The sequence below is a fragment of the Oncorhynchus nerka genome, linkage group LG25, assembly GCF_034236695.1.
Source record: "Oncorhynchus nerka isolate Pitt River linkage group LG25, Oner_Uvic_2.0, whole genome shotgun sequence".
Lineage (NCBI taxonomy): Eukaryota > Metazoa > Chordata > Actinopteri > Salmoniformes > Salmonidae > Oncorhynchus > Oncorhynchus nerka.
In genome coordinates, this window is record NC_088420.1 from 38,142,763 (window position 1) to 38,162,110 (window position 19,348).

The following is a 19,348-nucleotide window of genomic DNA, read 5'->3' on the forward strand; positions in this document are numbered from 1 at the left end:
CTGATGCCAGAACACCAATATGCCATACGGTAACACCAGTGGCAATGTGAAACCAATGACAAAATTAAGATTGTTTAAAAAAAAGTTATCAATTTATTTGTAATATTTTTTATGAAAAATAATATCAGATTTCATAAGATTTTATTAATAATAAAACACTTAAATTAACCCCCCCCCCTCCCAAAAAAAAAGTAAAATGTTGTTTCATTATCTCACACTTTTCAGTGTTTTTCCTGGTGAAAGCCACCATTTTTGTAGATTGACCCAATATTGTTTTTCCACACCTTGCAAAGAAAAATGCACAATAGCTTACTTACTATGATGTAGCCTACGATCACAGTTAAAATGCAAAGGTACATGTATTGATATTTATTTTAGGTGAAACCTTAGCTTCTCATCCTGGAGCACAAGACTGAATTAGACGAACTCAAGCTTTTCATTGAAAATGTATTCTTCAGGGTCATTGGGGGAATGGACAGCATAACCGGTACCGATATCTCCATGGACAGTACCATGTCAATAGAACAAGCTTCTCGAGATGAAGAAACTCATCTACAGACTTGGAATTACATCCAGTTGAAACTTATGTACTACAGTCCATCAACAAGAAATGATTGATGCTAGAAGTTAGGTCTTTGACCTAAAAGCCAGTCTGGAATTCAGCCAGGTCCAAATAAAAGACTTGATCAAAGACAGCCAACAGCTCAAAGGTAACGTCAAAACATTCACAACTACCATTAATTCATCGTCAAGTGACAATAAAATGCTCAAAGAGACATTATTAGTCCCGTTCGATGAGAGAGAACCTGGTTTTCACAGGTCTTTCTGAGAATGATGAAAATGCTAAGGAAATTGTTAGACTTCATATGACCAAAACTACATATCCCAGCAGATGAGGCATAAACATTTTTGGAGACCGAGTCCACGGAATGGGAGGCTTGGGAGTCAAAAGACCTGGTGCTCCTCTCTTCATCGTGGCCAAATTGGTCATTACAAGGAAAAAGTGCCGGGTAAATCCAAGGGTCGAGAATTATAATGGACAAACTTTGGGCTTAATGACCAGTTTCCAAAATAAATCATAAATAACCAAAATGCTTAAGGAAAATAGATGAACTGGCTGTGCCTATATTGTTGTTAACACTTTGAAAAGGAATGTGGATGCTACCATGATTACGGATAATCTTGAATGAATTGTGACTAATGACGACTGAGAAAAGTACAGACGCACAAATATCATACCCCCCAAAAAATGCTAACCTCCACTGTTATTGTAATGGTGAGAGGTTAGCTTGTCTTGGGGGTATGATATTTGTGCATCTGTAACTTTCTCACTCATCATTATTTATGCCAAAAGAAGAAAAAAATGCTTAATTGTCCCAATAATTATGGAGGACACTGTATGTTACTGACAACCAGACATCCAAATATCTTGTCAAGCTTTCTATGAGACTATTTATGGCTACCCCTTCTATGAAGTTACATCCCCGCTATAGAAAAAAACTGTGCTTTCTCAACTAAGATGCCCCCAAAGCACCGTCTAGGTAAAAAAAAAAGTTGTTCACGTGGCTTCGAGATTTTATTTCTGTATTTTATTTTTTATTGATTTTTTATTTCACCTTTATTTAACCAGGTAGGCTAGTTGAGAACAAGTTTTCATTTACAACTGCGACCTGGCCAAGATAAAGCATAGCAGTGTGAACAGACAACAACACAGAGTTACACATGGAGTAAACAATAAACAAGTCAATAACACAGTAGAAAAAAAAAAAAAAAAGAGTCTATATATATTGTGTGCAAAAGGCATGAGGAGGTAGGTGAATAATTACAATTTTGCAGATTAACACTGCAGTGATAAATGATCAGATGGTCATGTACAGGTAGAGATATTGGTGTGCAAAAGAGCAGAAAAGTAAATAAATATAAACAGTATGGGGATGTGGTAGGTAAATTGGGTGGGCTATTTACCGATGGACTATGTACAGCTGCAGCGATCGGTTAGCTGCTCGGATAGCAGATGTTTGAAGTTGGTGAGGGAGATAAAAGTCTCCAACTTCAGCGATTTTTGCAATTCGTTCCAGTCACAGGCAGCAGAGAACTGGAACGAACGGCGGCCAAATTAGGTGTTGGCTTTAGGGATGATCAGTGAGATACACCTGCTGGAGCGCGTGCTACGGGTGGGTGTTGCCATCGTGACCAGTGAACTGAGATAAGGCGGAGCTTTTACCTAGCATGGACTTGTAGATGACCTGGAGCCAGTGGGTCTGGCGACGAATATGTAGCGAGGGCCAGCCGACTAGAGCATACAGGTCGCAGTGGTGGGTGGTATAAGGTGCTTTGGTAACAAAACGGATGGCACTGAGATAAACTGCATCCAGTTTGCTGAGTAGAGTATTGGAAGCTATTTTGTAGATGACATCGCCGAAGTCGAGGATCGGTAGGATAGTCAGTTTTACTAGGGTAAGTTTGGCTGCGTGAGTGAAGGAAGCTTTGTTGCGGAATAGAAAGCCAACTCTAGATTTGATTTTAGATTGGAGATGTTTGATATGAGTCTGGAAGGAGAGTTTACAGTCTAGCCAGACACCTAGGTATTTATTTATGTAATGATTAATGTAACAAACAATGATCAATTCATAATTGTTGGTGATTTTAATAGTGTGCAGAATAGAAATCCATATGGATTGGGGATTCATTTGTATAATTATCATCCAAAAGCACTTTCTGCAATCTCTGAATGAATGTCCACTTTAGATCTGCTAGATCAGGGGTGTCAAAGTCAAATGGACGGAGGGCCAAATAAAAAAATCAGCTACAAGACGAGGGCCGGACTGTTCGAATGTTCATTGAAAAAATTTTAAATGACGCATATAGTCTAGTGAACCTAATTGAACCTACTGAAAACCTAACAAATATATTACAATATGATCAGATAAATAAAGCAATATTTTCTTATGGCTCTGTCAGTAATCTTTAATTTTCAACAGACACAAAAGACAAATTTCCTTTATATAAATATCCCCATAACATGAACATTAAATGAAAGAAACCGGTATTCAAGGCACCATCAGTAGACTATATTTTCTATTTTAGCAAAAGTGGGCTAAATTTACTTCAAAGAAAAAACAATAATAGCAATTTTCTATCATCCACTCAACTGAAATATTTTTAAAATATAATTGGATTGAAATACAAAAAAATAAAGTGCAAAAATCTATTAATCAAAAACAACACTTTGTTTAAGGAGAAGTAACATGCAGTGAAAACAAATATTAAATTTTAACTTTTAAACTTGAACTGAGTAAAAACTCTAAATATGTGATTGCACAGTAATGTTCACTTGTTTGAGGTTGAGGGTGATACTTGGTGGTGTCCCATCTTTTCCACAAGTTCATCAATGTTCGGGGTAAGGCTCTGAGCTGAAGAAATCCTCAGAATTGAGTGGAGGTGTTCAGCAGTAAGTCGACTTCTGTGTGATGTTTTGTTCAGGTTCATCAAAGAAAACAGTTGTTCACACAGGTATGTGCTGCCAAACATAGACAACGTTTGAGCAGCCTGGATGCGCAGCTGGGGCATTGTGCCGGGAGGAAACGGGCGAACTCCGCAGCACCCACTGCCGCATATTTTGCCCTCAGTGCATCATTGCATTGGAGGTCAATCAACTCCATTTGGAGGTTTGGTGGTGAGCTTTCCACGTCAACAGCAAATGGGTTACCGAGCAGTTCCAACCTGCTTTTTTGTGCTTCAAAGTCAGCAAATCGGCGTCGAAAGTCAGCGGCAAGCATACCTATTTTATCAGCCAACTGTGTGCTCGGGAACGCACTGGTAGAGAGCTTCTCTTTCATGGTCTGGCAGCTGGGAAAGTGGCTCAAATTTTCTTTCCGCATCTGCGTCTCCCACAGAGTCAGTTTGGTTTTAAATGCCTTCACTGTACTGTACATATCAGAGATGACACGATCCCGACCCTGCAGCTGCAAGTTTATTGCATTCAGATGACTCGTAATGTCACACAGAAAAGCCATTTCACACAGAAACATTTCGTCTCGGAGTTGTGTTGTGTCTTTCCCTTTGCTGTCCAAGAACAGACAAATCTCCTCACGAAGCTCGAAACATCTTTGAAGCACCTTTCCCTGGCTTAGCCATCGCACCTCTGTGTGATAAGGCAAATCACCATGCTCCGTTTCTAACTCCGTCAGAAATGCCTTGAACTGGCGGTGATTCAAACCTTTGGCTCTGATAAAGTTAACTGTGCGCGTGATGATGCTCATTACATGCTCCATTTTCAAGGCTTTACCGCACAACGCTTCCTGGTGTATGATACAATGATAAGCTGTCAGCTCACCTGTCGCGTTTTCCTCTTGCATCTTTTCCCGTATCTTCGCCACCAGTCCGCTCCTGTGTCCACACATCGCAGGTGCTCCGTCGGTTGTCAAACCCACGAGTTTTCCCAAGGCAGCTCCATCTCATTTACACATCTTGACACCTCTTCATACAAATCATGCCCCGTAGTTGTGCCATGCATAGGACGTAAAGCCAAAAACTCCTCTGTCACGCTTAGGTTGGAGTCCACTCCGCGGATGAAAATTGACAACTGGGCAATGTCAGAAATGTCGGTGCTCTCATCCACAGCCAAGGAATATGCAATAAAATCTTTTCCCTTTTTCACAAGCTGCTCTTTTAGATTGATGGACAACTGGTCTACTCTCTCGGCAATGGTGTTTCTGCTCAGACTCACATTTAAAAAGAGTTGCCTTTTTTCTGGGCAAACTTCGTCACAAACTTTAATCATGCAGTTTTTGATGAAATCCCCCTCCGTAAATGGCCGGGCTGATTTAGCGATCTCTTCTGCCAAAATAAAACTGGCCTTGACAGCAGCCTGGCCTTGTGATTTGGCTTTTTTGAACAGAGCCTGTCGAGATTTGAGGCCTCGTTTTAATTCCTCTGCCTTTTGTAGCCTTTGTTCCATGTCCATATTCTTGTTTTTGTCCGCGTGTTTCGTTTCATAATGTCGTCTCAGATTATACTCTTTCAGTACCGCCACACTTTCTCCACACAGAAGACACACAGGTTTTCCAGCTACCTTCGTGAACATATACTCCGACTCCCACCTTGTTTGAAACCCCGGTTCTCAGTATCCACCTTCCGTTTTGCCATTTTTGATGGGTATCTGAAAGTTAATTTTACTGTGATGCTGACGACTGCTGTGCCAATAAATATTGAAATGAAGCAGCCTACTGCTCGGTGCGTCACCTTTGCATTGTGGGAAATGTAGTATTGGTGCGTGTAAAAGATCTGCGGGCTGCCGGCTTGCTGCGGGCCGGTTCTAATAATAAATCAAGATCATCCCAGGGGCCGTAAAAAACCTTCTTGCGGGCCGGATGTGGCCCGCGGGCCTTGACTCTGACATATGTGTGCTAGATGTTTGGAGATTAAGAACCCCTGATCTGACTAGATAGACGTGGCATAGAAATAGGCAAGCTAGTGGCATTGCCTACTTCCTTATCTCCTTCACTCTGGTCTCAAAAATATCACAGTCTACTATTGTTGACCGTTCATTGTCAGACCATGGACTTATTTATTAGTCTCTGACTACAGTAGAATATCCTAGAGGACCTGGTTATTGGAAACTCAATCAATCACTGCTAAAATAGGAAGAATTTGTTCATGATTTTGCCAAAATAATGTGGGATTAGCTAATCCTCAGGTTGACTGGGACACTTTCAAATGTGTATTCAGATGCCATTCAATCAAGTGGTCATCATGGGGGGCGGAGCTATATCTTAGAAGGGAAAATGAATTAACTGAAGAGCTAAATGACAAGCATAAACAAATTGAGTGGACTCTCCGATTGAAATGCTTCTTCTGATCAAGAGTAGACAACATGAGTTTGAGAGTCTTTATGCAGATGGTATATTATTTATAAATCAAGGGTAGCTTCGATGGAAAAAGTGGAAAAGTGTTTCCTAGGTTGAACCAAAGGAATCAACATAATAAAAATGTCACAAAACTGCTTTCCTCTGAAGGGCTTAATTTATTATCACTCCACCAGATATTGCAGGAGCAAGTACAATATTTCAGTATAACTTTTTATTTTTTACTTTTTAACTATTTTTATTTTGAGGAGCAGCTATTATCAGAACTTGACTGTAACATCTTAACCAGGTAACAGAAATACAAAAAAGCATCCCGGGGTTGATCGCTGAGGATGAACTACTAATGGAATTTAAGTATTTTCTAATCGGTAAATCTCTCGGCTTTGACCTGTACAGGGTATTTTTTACAAAAGTCATAGAACCTTTGCTCATCTGCTTTAATTTTCCTTTGAACAAGGGGAACTATCAACAACATAAGGAGGGACTGATTACATTACTATTGTAGCAGGAGCAAATGGCCAATATCCTACAGTGCAGTAGTATCTAACAATTCACAACAATACAAACAAATCTAAAAGTAAAATAATGGAATTAAGAAATATATAAATATTAGATTGAGCAATGTCGAAATGGCATTGACTAAAATAGAGTATGTGAAATTATATAAACATTATTAAAGTGACTAGTGTGCCATTATTAAAGTGGCCAGTGATTCCAAGTCTATGTATACAGGGCAGCAGCCTCTAAGGTGCAGGGTTAGATAACCGGGTGGATGCTGGCTAGTGATAGCTATCCTCTAAGGACTCCCCATCCCGGGCCCGGGAGCGTAATCATCGACTGACACTAATTAGCATAATGCAATATCAGTTCTGTTATACTCACAGACAATATTTTTACAGTTTTGAAACTTTAGAGTGTTTTCTATCCTAAGCTGTCAATTATATGCATATTCTAGCATCTTGTCCTGACAAAATATCCTGTTTACTATAGGAACGTTATTTTTCCAAAAATGAAAATACTGCCCCTAGTCACAACAGGTTCAGTCTGATGGCCTTGAGATAAAAGCTGTTTTTCAGTCTCTCGGTCACAGCATTGATGCACCTGTACTGACCTCACCTTCTGGATGATAGCGGGGTGAACAGGCAGTGGCTCAGGTGGTTGTTGTCCTTGATGATATTTTTGGCCTTCCTATGACACCGGGTGCTGTAGGTATCCTGGAGGGCAGGTAGTTTGCCCCCGGTGATGCGTTGGGCAGACCACCCCACCCCCTGGAGAGCCCTGACAGGATGCTCTCAATTGTGCATCTGTAAAAGTTGTTGAGGGTTTTAGGGGCCAAGCCAAATTTCTTCAGCCTCCTGAGGTTGAAGAGGCACTGTTGCACCTTCTTCACCACACTGTCTGTGTGGGTGGACCATTTCAAATTGTCAGTGACGTGTACGCTGAAGAACTTGAAGCTTTACACCTTCTCCACTGAGGTCCAATCGATGTGGATTGGGGCGTGCTGTTTCCTGAAGTCCAAGATCAGCTCCTTTGTTTTGTTGACGTTGAGTGGGAGATCATTTTCGTGGCACCACTTTTTGTGTGTTTCTGTGTGGCATAATTTGTGTGAAAATACACATTTTTGTGCAACTTAATTAGTAGGAAAATGCATTTTGTCATAAAATTTGACATTGCCTTGTATAAAATGCATTTATGAAATAAATGGTATAATGTACACAACAAAGTGGAGGTTTGTTTTACATGTATTATAAAGAAAATTGTGTAAAGTAGGCTCCATGAAATATGAAATGTGTTATGAAGAAAATCGTGTAGTCCTACTGATGCCTACACAAAATAAGGGTTTTTCTGACCCAAGTTCACCAGTATCCCAGAGTATTAAGCGAAAACTAGCATAGAAAACAGTATTGGCATTAATAAAAATGTAAAAACGTAAAGCTACTATTCTATCATAATTATTTTGGTGACAACCTGGTTGGTTAACAATATTGGGTTAACACGCTAGATTTTTTATATAAATACAAAAAAAGGCAGTTTAGAACACCATTGTTTATCATGCATTGCTCTAATACAAACTTGGGCAAACTTTTTGGCTCGAGGGCCACATTGGGATTTTGGAATTCAACGGAGGATGGCATTTGTCTGGGGACCAATTGTTTGTTAAAATCAATTTGCGGGGGCCTTCCTAGTGGCACAGCAGTCTAATGCATTGCAGTGCTTGAGGCTTCACTACAGACCTGGGTTCAATCCCAGGCTGTGTCACAACTGGCCGTGACTGGGAGACCCAAGAGGCGGTGCACAATTGGCCCAGGTTAGGAGAGGGTTTAGCAGGCCGAGATTTCCTTGTCCCATCGCTCTAGCGACTGCTGTGACGGGCCGAGCACATGCTCGCTGACCTGGTCGCCAGGTGTACGGTGTTTCCTCTGACACAGTTGTGCGGCTGGCTTCCAGTTTAAGCGGGCATTGTGTCAAGAAGCAGTGCAGCTTGGCTGGGTCGTGTTTCGGAGGAGGGGTTTTGATCCTCCCGTCTGTACGGGAGTTGCAGTGATAGGACAAAACTATAACTACCAATTGGTATCCAATTTTGTCTCGTGGGCCAGATTTAAGTGCCTGGCGGGCCGGATACGTCCCGTGGGCAATACTTTGCCCCCCCCTTGCTCTAATAACTTGAAAAGATTGTTCTGAAGCCCCCCGCCCTAAAATGTTTTCCTATGAATGAAGTCGCACAAATGTTTTAGTCTTTTTACATGAATTAAACCACACAAAAAAATACACAAAATATGCAGAAATATTTTGTACATATTTGCACAATTTGAGTGTGAGATTGTGTTGCATATAGACACCGGAAGAGTGTTAAATTAACACACTGCTTAGTGTAAAGTCATATTCAAATATTTCCCAGTGTACCTTTTGAGTAAATTGCAGAGTTAATGCCCATAACTGTATTTGGTAGTGACAGAGACATGGCTGCTGCATTCATCCATTTTTGTTCCAGTGAACTTCACCAAGTGAAATCCTAAGTGAATATGTTATCATTCAAAAATATACAGTACCAGTCAAAAGTTTGGACACACCTACTCATTCAAGGGTTTTTCTTTATTTTTACTATTTTCTACATTATAGAATAATAGTGAAGACATCAAAACTATGAAACAACACATATGAAATCATATAGTTACCAAAAAACTATTAAAACAAATCAAAATATATTTTATTTTTTAGATTCTTCAAATTAGCCACCCTTTGCCTTGATGACAGCTTTGCACATTCTTGGCATTCTCTCAACCGGCTTCACCTGGAATGCTTTTCCAACAGTCTTGAAGGAGTTCCCACATATGCTAAGCACTTGTTGGCTGCTTTCCCTTCACTCTGTGGTCAAACTCATTCCAAACGATCTCAATTGGTAATCTGATGCAGCACTCCATCACTCTCCTTCTTGGTCATATAGCCCTTACACAGCCTGGAGGTGTTTTGGGTCATTGTCCTGTTGAAAAACAAATGATAGTCCCACTAAGCGCAAACCAGATGGGATGGCGTATCGCTGCAGAATGCTGAGGTAGCCATGCTCATTAAGTATGTCTTCAATTCTAAATAAATCACAGACTATGTCAACAAAAAGCAACCCCACACCATCACACCTCCTCCTCCATGCTTCACAATGGGAACCACACATGTGGAGATCATCCGTTCACCTATTCTGCGTGTCTCAAAGACACGGCAGTTGGAACCAAAAATCTCAAATTTGCACTCATCAGACCAAAGGACAGATTTCCACCGGTCTAATGTCCATTGCTCGTGTTCCTTGGCCAAAGAAAGTCTCTTCTTCTTATTGGTGTCCTTTAGTAGTGGTTTCTTTGCAGCAATTCGACCACGAAGAACTGATTCATGCAGTCTCCTCTGAAGAGTTGATGTTAAGATGTGTCTGTTATTTGAACACCGTGAATAATTTTTTCGGCTGGTAACTAATGAACTTATCCTCTGCAGCAGAGGTAACTCTGTGTCTTCCTTTCCTGTTGCGGTTCTCAAAAGAGCCAGTTTCATCATAGCGCTTGATGGTTTTTGCGACTACATTTGAAGATACGTTCAAGTTCTTGAAATGTTCCTTATTGACTGACCTTCATGTCTTATAGTAGTGATGGACTGTTGTTTCTCTTTGCTTATTTGAGCTGTTTTTGACATAATATGTGACCTGTTTCAGAAAACTAGGCATTTATCGCGGGTCACTACTTCCCAGTAGAGTCGTTTGAACATAAACTTTTTTTTAATCAAAATGAATTTTTGAGCAGAAATGCCTTCTTGAACTTTCATGTGCCTTATTAACAAACTAGTATGCCGTCTGTAAATACGAATAAAATTGTTAAAATACGACCCTAGTTGGTTTAGCCACAGAAAGGGGAGCTACCTTCCCACTTGCCATGATTGGCTGAGGTAATGAGTGGGCTGGACATGCGAGGAGATGAGTTTGGATTGATCTGCCATATAGCACTTTTCTGTCTATTTGAGCTGGTCAGTATGTCTAGGTAATCCTGTCTAATGCAGCTTTAAAAGAAAATGTATAGCGTAGTAAAACTGCATAAGTGTCGCTCTCCACTTTCTGGAAGACCGAGTTTTGAAATCAGTGTAATTCGAGTATGCTAGCTAAGGAGGTGGAGAAAACATCTGACTCTGGATTACATCTTCAAACTAAGGGCAAGCATGGCATCCGACAGGAGACGCGTCCAACCATGATAGTCTAGCTAGCTACATTTTCAGATATTACACATTTGTCATTTTGACAGAAACTGGTTTAATTGAACCTGGTTGGTTAGCTACCTGCAGATTCATGCAGGGTAGTAACGTCATGAGTTGGGATTATGGTGACTTTGCCATTGTAATTGTTTGTAAGCTTGTGTAGTCATATTTGTCTATGATCGTATGCTATCCATTTGTTGTTTGTATGCTGTTCTTTGTATGACATTTTAATATTTGATAATTAACCAATGATATTAGGCCACTCTTGGCCATGATTACAGACACCTGTGTCTTTTGACACTACATAAAAGAGTCATCCCACAGTGTTTGTGATTATACCCTGATGAAGACAGCTTGGCTGTCGAAACGTTGGTAATTACATTTTTAGAGTGTGCGGCTCTCTTTTATTTTCAAGTATTTTATACTGATAACAAGTTCAAACAGATGCCATTAATACAGGTAACGAGTGGAGGACAGAGGAGCCTCTTAAAGAAGAAGTTACAGGTCTGTGAGAGACAGAAATCTTGCTTGTTTGTAGGTGACCAAATACTTATTTTCCACCATAATTTGCAAATAAATAAATGTAAAATCCTACAATGTGATTTTCTGGATTTTTCTCTCTCATTTTGTCTGTCATAGTTGAAGTCTACCTATGATGAAAATTACAGGCCTCTCTCATCTTTTTAAGTGGGAGAACTTGCACAATTGGTGGCTGACTAAATACTTTTTTGCCCCACTGTATTACAGAAAATAATATGGCTAAACTGTAATGTACTGATAGAGGATCAACCAATTTTCCTTGGAGACAATGTATAATGAAGGTATCATGTTTATGAATGACATTGTAAACAACGATGGTAAAATTATCACACAAGCAATTCATTAAGGTGTATGGAGATGTAAGCCTATGCTCAAAACAAAATTATAACCAACTCAATGCAACTCTGCCACAAAAAATGGAAGAGGCAATTACTTAAAAAAAGAAAGGAATTTGTTTGTCTGCCACCAATTAAAAATCATAAATGTCTTAATTAAAATTACCAATATACAGCGCATTCGGAAAGTATTCAAACCCCTTGACTTTTTCAAACCCCACATTTTGTTACATTACAGCCTTATTCTAAAATGGATTAAACAATAAATAATCCTCATCAATGTACACACAATACCGCATAATGACAAAGGAGAAACATTTTTTTATAAATTTTTACTAATGTATAAAAAAACAGAAATATCACATTTACATAAGTATCCAGACCCGTTACTCAGGACTTTTTTGAAGCACCCTGGCAGAGATTTCAACCTTGAGTCTTCTTGGCTATGATGCTACAAGCTTGGCACACCTGTACAGTATTTGGGGAGTTTCTCTAATTCTTCTCTGCAGATCCTCTCAAGCTCTGTCAGGTTTGATGGGGAGTGTCTCTGCACAGCTATTTTCAGGTCTCTCCAGGGTTTGTTAGATCGGTTTCAAGTCTGGGCTCTGGCTGGGCCACTCAAGAACAGTCAGAGACTTGTCCCGAAGCCAAGAAAACACAGAAGTGGCTGTACTTCATTATCCTGTATAGAGTAAAATATACATCATTTTCTTTAGGAATGCAATGAAGTAAAAGTAAAAGTTATGAAAAAATATAAATAATCAAATAAAGTACAGATACCCCCAAAACAACTTTTACTTAATTAAGTACTTTCTATCAATGCATAATATTGGGGCTCGGTTGGACCTGTAAATTGTGTTGTTGGGGGAATTGAAGGACCACAGTCTGTCAACAGGAAAATATCATTGTGCTTTTCGGGGGGGCAATTTCGGCAGAGATATTGCAGATGAAGGTTCAAGTTCCTAGTGAGACACCATGGTAGAATGGAGGGATGTGGTAGAATGACGATTTCTGGGTGAGTTGGGGCGAGTGCACCCACTGATCAGAGCACCCACTGATGGGAGCGGCCATTTGTATTAAACAGCCATTTGTATTGTTTTTTTATTGTATTGTTGTTGTTTTAGTAAAAAAAACTATACTAACAATCACACCTTTATATAAAACAATACTCATCCTATAATGGCATAAAACACTTATTATTATGAGTATCTTTAGAAAATGATTTGTTTCATTACAAATTGACCAAGTGTTAACTTTTGTATGCCTAATTGGAATTGCTCTCTGCCCACTGTTTATTACATAGAGAACTGAACAACATAAATGTACTGAATCAAACTGTCTATCAAAAATAAATAAATAAATAATAACAAATAAAACTATTCTATATATACAAAAGTATGTGGACACCCCTTCAAATTAATGTATTTGGCTATTTCAGCCACACCCGTTGCTGACAGGTGTATAAGATTGAGTACACAGCCATGCAATCTCCATAGACAAAAACATTGGCAGTATAACGGCCTTACTGAAGAGCTCAGTTCCAAGGCTGAGCAGCAGTACAGGCGCTCATAATGCGCAATGCCAAACGTTGGCTGGAGTGGTCTTAAGCTCGCCGCCATTGGACTCTGGTGCAGTGAAATGCGGTCTCTAGAGCGATTAATCACTTTTCACCATCTGGCAGTCCGACGAACAATTCTGGGTTTGGCGGTTGACAGGAGATCACTACCTGTCCCAATGCATAGTGCCAACTGTAAAGTTTAGTGGAGGAGGAATAATGGTCAGGGGCTGTTTTTCATGGTTAGGTCTAGGCCCCCTTAGTTCCAGTGAAGGGAAATCTTAACGCTACAGCATACAAGGACATTCTAGACAATTCTGTGCTTCCAACTTTGTGAAAACAGTTATGGGTAGGCCCTTTCATGTTTCAGCATGACAATGCCCACGTGCACAAAGCAAGTTCCATAAATAAATGGTTTGTCGAGATCGGTGTGGAAGAACTTGACTGGCCTGCACAGAGCCCTGACCTCAACCCCATCGAACACCTTTGGGCTGGATTGGAACACCGACTGTGAGACAGGGCTAATCGCCCAACATCACTGCCCGACCTCACTAATGCTCTTGTAGCTGAATTGAAGCAAGTCCCCGCAGCAACATCTAGTGGAAAGCGTTCCCAGAAGAGTTGAGGCTGTTAAGGCAGCAAAGGTGGGACCAACTGCATATTAATGCCCATGATTTTGGAATGAGATGATCGATGAGCAAGTGTTCACATACTTTTGGTCATGTTGTGTCCCTTACCCTAACCCTAGAGTGGTTATACATTATATTTAAAGTAGTTACTCTAAAAATGGTCCTAATCACACCTAATCATGTGTGAATTCAGCTCAGGGGCGCAACTTTGGTTTTAGAAGTGTTGGGGGTCCTTCATCAATTTTTTTGTGGCATTTAAAGCTAATTTCCTGCATTTCTACTAGGGCTGTCCTTGACTAAAAAATTATCTTGGTCGACCAAGAGTAGTTTTTTTCTTTCGACCAATCAATTGGTCAACATTTTTACACGTGTATTTTTTCATATACAGGTGTATACCCCATGTGTTTTATTAAAATCAACTAGGCTATATGTACTGAACTTGTCTGATACTTTTACTACGCTGTTTGGTTAAATAATTAAGACACACAAATGTCTCAAGAGGGAGCCAGAGATCAAGATAGCTTAACTAGAAAAACAATCTGTTCCCGACCCTCCTCCGGGCCTTAACAGATTCTGCCTTTAAGCTCCTGAAGTTGCCAGTAATAGGCTAAACCAGCAGTCGGCAACCTTTTCCATTTGGAGCCAATTTATCTTACCATTTCTACCAACCTGCGTGCCAGTTATAATTTATATAGGCACATATTCGTGGAAAAGTTTCATTTAATTTATAATAGTCTTGTATTTCAAAAGCATTGTCTGTGGTTAATCTACAATCTGTCTAAATCTAAATGAAAATTATACAAATCTAAAAGTAACTTTTATTGCCATTGCCAACTATGTAAGAATAGCCTACATAAAGCCAACACATAAAAACATTGCAGCCTGGTAGGAAATATCCTGATAAAATTAAATATCCATTGACTACGCATGGCCTGTCTGCAAAGAACTTGAAACATTGTATCAACTATCAACTGGGTTGCCCAAAAATCATGCTAGCAAACTTGAAACATAGTATAAAATATTCTGTGTCCCCAAGAGTTTCCCGGGCCAGTGAGCTCGGGACAGACAGCTGTAGACTATTTGTCCAAGGGTAAAAAGTCAGCAGGTATTTTATGTCGTTTCCACTGGATCAGGGAACTACATTTTTCCATTTCATGCTGTTTGAGGTGAAGAAAAATTACTTTGATAAGCTCCACAGCTCATTGGTGGTGGTGAGTTAAGACAATCAGAAATACTGTCAGACATCCCCAAATGGGAACATTTATAGGGCTACATTTGCACGCAGGCCAGGTAGACTAGTCCTACTTCTATATGCGTAATCATGAGCGCGTCCTTACTCAACGTTGACAGGAGCATTTCAAACAAAAGACTATGAAAAAATTGCCATAACTCATAAAGGTCATGAAATAAACAAAAACTTGTTTCTCACAAGTGTAGTATAGGTTGTGAGTTCTGCAACACACATGTCCAATCTGACAACGAGAACGGTAAATAACTGTAATAATGAATGCATTAACAGAAATGACCATAACCAAACAAACAGATTAGAAATTGATAGACACAGCAAACAGTGCACACAATAAAGTTATAAAACAACGAAATGGCGGGAGAGAACGCATTCTGGAGAGAGACGTGCCTTGTGTATCTGAGCCACAATCCCAATATTCTTGGATTGTGAAATCCCTGCGGCCTCCTCAACGGATTAGTCCACTGAGACAGGCGCAAATCAGACAGGAGTCTCGTGTGCCATGAAAAAATATATATATTTGTGACTGCTGGACAAAAAACCCTGAATGTTTTCAATACAGACCCCTTTTGTCATACAGTATTCCATATAAGGCACACAGACCTTATAAAAGTTGCACAGTATAAACTTAACCTTGTAATAAATAAAATCTAGTGATACATAAATTCACATTTCGGCCATCAACTGTGACACTTTAGGATAACCACCCTTCCAATTAATGGCAATGCCTTTCTTGCCACTGTAATTGCTAGGTTACACAGTTTCTTCTGATAATATTCTCCAGGATCAACATTTCCTAGCAAACAAAAACTGAATCGGTAGACATTCTGAGATAAAAGAAGATACTCTTTGATAGAATACTCTCAGTTACTAAGAAACAAGATTTTCTGTTCTGATGAAACAAAGATTTAAATCTCTGGCCTGAATGCCAAGTGTCAAGTCTGGAGGAAACCGGGCACCATCCGGTGAAGCATGGTGCTGGCAGCATCATGCCAATGGGATGTTATTCAGCGGCAGGAACTGGGAGACTCGTCAGGATCGAGGTAAAGATGAAAGTACTCAGAGGTCCTTGATGAAAACCTGCTCCTGTGGGCTCAGGACCTCAGACTGGGGCGAAGGTTCACCTTCCAACAGGACAACCCTAAGCACACAGCCAAGACAACACATGAGTGGCTTCGGGACAAGTTTCTGAATGTCCTTGAGTGGACCAGCCAGAGCCCCAGACTTGAACCCAATCCAACATCTCTGTAAAGACCTGGAAATAGCTGTGCAGCAACGCTCCCCATCCAACCTGACAGCTTGAGAGGATCTGCGGGAGTGGGAAAAACGTCTCAAATACAGATGTGCCAAGCTTGTAGTATCATACCCAAGAAGACTCAAGGCTGTAATCGCTGACAAAGGTGCTTCAACAAAGTACTGAGTAAAGAGTCTGAATACTTATGTAAATGCAATATTTCAGTTTTTATTTTATTTTATAAATTTGCAATAATTTGTAAAAAAAAAAAAAACGTTTTTGCCTCGTCATTATGGGGTATTGTGTGTATATTGAAGGAAAAAAATGATTTAATCAATTTTAGAATAAGGCTGTAACCTAACAAAATGTGGAAAATTCCAAGGGGTCTGTATCCATTCCTCATCATCGAAAGTGTCTCCCAGGTCTTCCTCAAAATTTTCTTGACATGTTTTGTATCATCAGGAAAAGCCTCTCAAACTTGGATAAAGTTTGGAAATCAATTTGATGTTTGTCAGACTGCCTAAAAATAGTTTCAATCTTTGAATCCTCTGGCTTGTCAAGTGTTTTCTGCACAGAGAGAATAAAGTATATACAAAAGTTCACCTCAGCACCGTCACAGACTGGACTTCCCTGGTTACCTTACCCTGCTGAAACCCCTGTCACCATCTGATCCTTCTCAGATGAAGCATGACAAAGAATCACTGTGGTGTACCATATATACATTATACTATCCAAGATTAGAATCAATGGTTCAGTATTTGAAATTATCATTATTCCCAGATTCCAGACGGTACCCTACCAATCAACTGAAGATGGAACTTGTGTCCATTCACTGATTGTTATAATATACTGCAAAATTCACCTGAGCTCTGTAGGCTGGTCTTTCCTGGCTGTCTGACCCTGCTGGGACAACTGTCACCATCTAATCCTCCTAAAACATGATGAGCATAGTGTTGTGTACTGACTGTGAACCATGACAGTGAAGCCCGTAGAGCTGTTTATAACAGGTCAGTGTGAAAAGTAGGGAATTAGCTAAGGAAACTGACAGATCAATAATGTTAAATTGCTATACTGACTAATAAAAACTCACATTGCACTGTAAAAAACCATCTGAATATCGGTCTTCAAATCGTTTGACTGCTGGTTTCATCGTTTGATTCAGGTCTAGTGTGATGGATGCAAAACTAATAGCTAAAATCAGTGAGCTAGCTAGCTAACGTTAGCCATCCTGGCTAGATATAATTGTACAACAGCTGACGAAAACTATCAAAGTTAATTTACTTCCATTGAAATGGGACTAAAAGGCTTCAAAACATTTCATACACACAACAGCTGTTAGAAACAGCTACGTGACAGATAGCTAGAGACTAGAGCTGAACTGGCTGTGGTAGCTATTAGCTCACTAAATTAGTTCATTCTCTTCAGACAGAACTTCAGTCGAGAGGGGATGAAATAGTACTGTAGCTAACGTTACATGTCAGTTACACAACTAGCTCAGCGCTGGAAATAAATACTTTTTTCTGTTAAGTCAAACAGCGTTTACATTGCCAGCTATACAAGTCAAATAAAGATTAGCCCGTTTCTGAGCAACACACACATAGACAGCAGCTGCAGACAGCAACACTGTGCCTTTTCAGAAGCTTTGCATTCACACAGACTGTCTGCACACTCTGTGGTGTCCCCGCGGTCCTAAATTCAGCTGGCTGAAACTGCCAAACAGCCTACCTGACCGCTCTGAGGCATCCGCATGGTCCACACCGTCCCCAGTGAAAGTTGCGCCCCTGGACTTCAGGCTGTTTTGAAAACCCTTTTCACAACAGATACATAACTGACCTCTCATGGACACTGCCTCATGCTGCATGTGGTCTCAATAAAATGTATACACTCATCTTTATCTATGTCTCTATTGGGATAGAATTGACCTATTCAATTGTCTTGTATTTAGGAATAGAATAGTAATGCACTTTTAATTGAAAGATGAAATAAATCATTTTTATTGTGCTAATGTCAAGTCAACAATTGTGAAATAATATCTTCTTTAGCTTTCCAATTGTGCACATACTGTATGTTGCAATATCACAATCACAGCAACACTTAAAGACATAATCAAAACGTGTCCAGATGGCTGAGAAGGATAAGGATCATGTAGGCAAGGCGTGGACAGGAGTACAGTATAGATCTTATATAACAGAGATTACTATGATTTGTGAATGTCTGTTCTAATGTTATTATGACAGCTAATAAGGCTTAGAGATCCTGGGCCGGCACACAGCAGTGTGTGTGTGTATGAAATGGAGCTCGCCTCTCTCCGAGATGTCACCACAAAGGTAAGACACGATACAGAGAAGGGTATTGTTTTAAATTATTGTACATAAAATGAATCAGAAAGAGATTATTATTATCAGTCAATTAATTATTATTATCAGTCAATTCATTAATGGCACTTTAATGCAAGTAAAGTTGTATGGTGTGGTGCTGCACAAAAATATATTGTTATTATCATCCAATTCGATTTATTAAATAATTGCACCTTACTTTAACCCTATTCTCAACCAGCTGGTAGAGCATTTGTTTGACAATTACTTATTTTTGGGACAAAATATCTTCACTTGAACTTGATTGGTCAACTACCCCAGCCCTCCTGTATCAATTTACATAATTTGTATCCTTTTTGGTTGCTGCAGTTCAGTGTTGTGGCACTCTAACTTTGCCCACTAAGATGGCTGTAAGAAGTGTTCAGAGATTTATATTGCAATATTTTGTTAGTAGAGACCTTGAAGAGTATGAATATGAAAATAAATAGTTAAAATGTAAAAAGGCTAAAAAGCAATACTTTAAAAATAAATGTGCTCAACCAGGCGATTGATATGTCAGTAGAAACGTATGGTGGACTAAGAATAGGGTGCATTTATTTTGGTGAAAATATGATTGAATTGGCAACATAAATAGGTTAAACCACATTGTATGACCCATTGGGTCAATTAATCAATATTCAGACTTAAAGGGGCACTCCACTCAAACTATCTTTTAGATTTAAAAAAAATGTGTCTACCTGTTGACAATCGCAAAATATTTTGCATGTCAGCAGTCAAGTTTTTAAGATATTGGATTTTCAAGAATCATAGTGTAAAAAAAAAAAAAACTATCGGAAGTTCTTATTTGAGTTTTTAGTAATAGGAATTTAAGGTTAAATATGTTTTAAACAAGAGTCAGT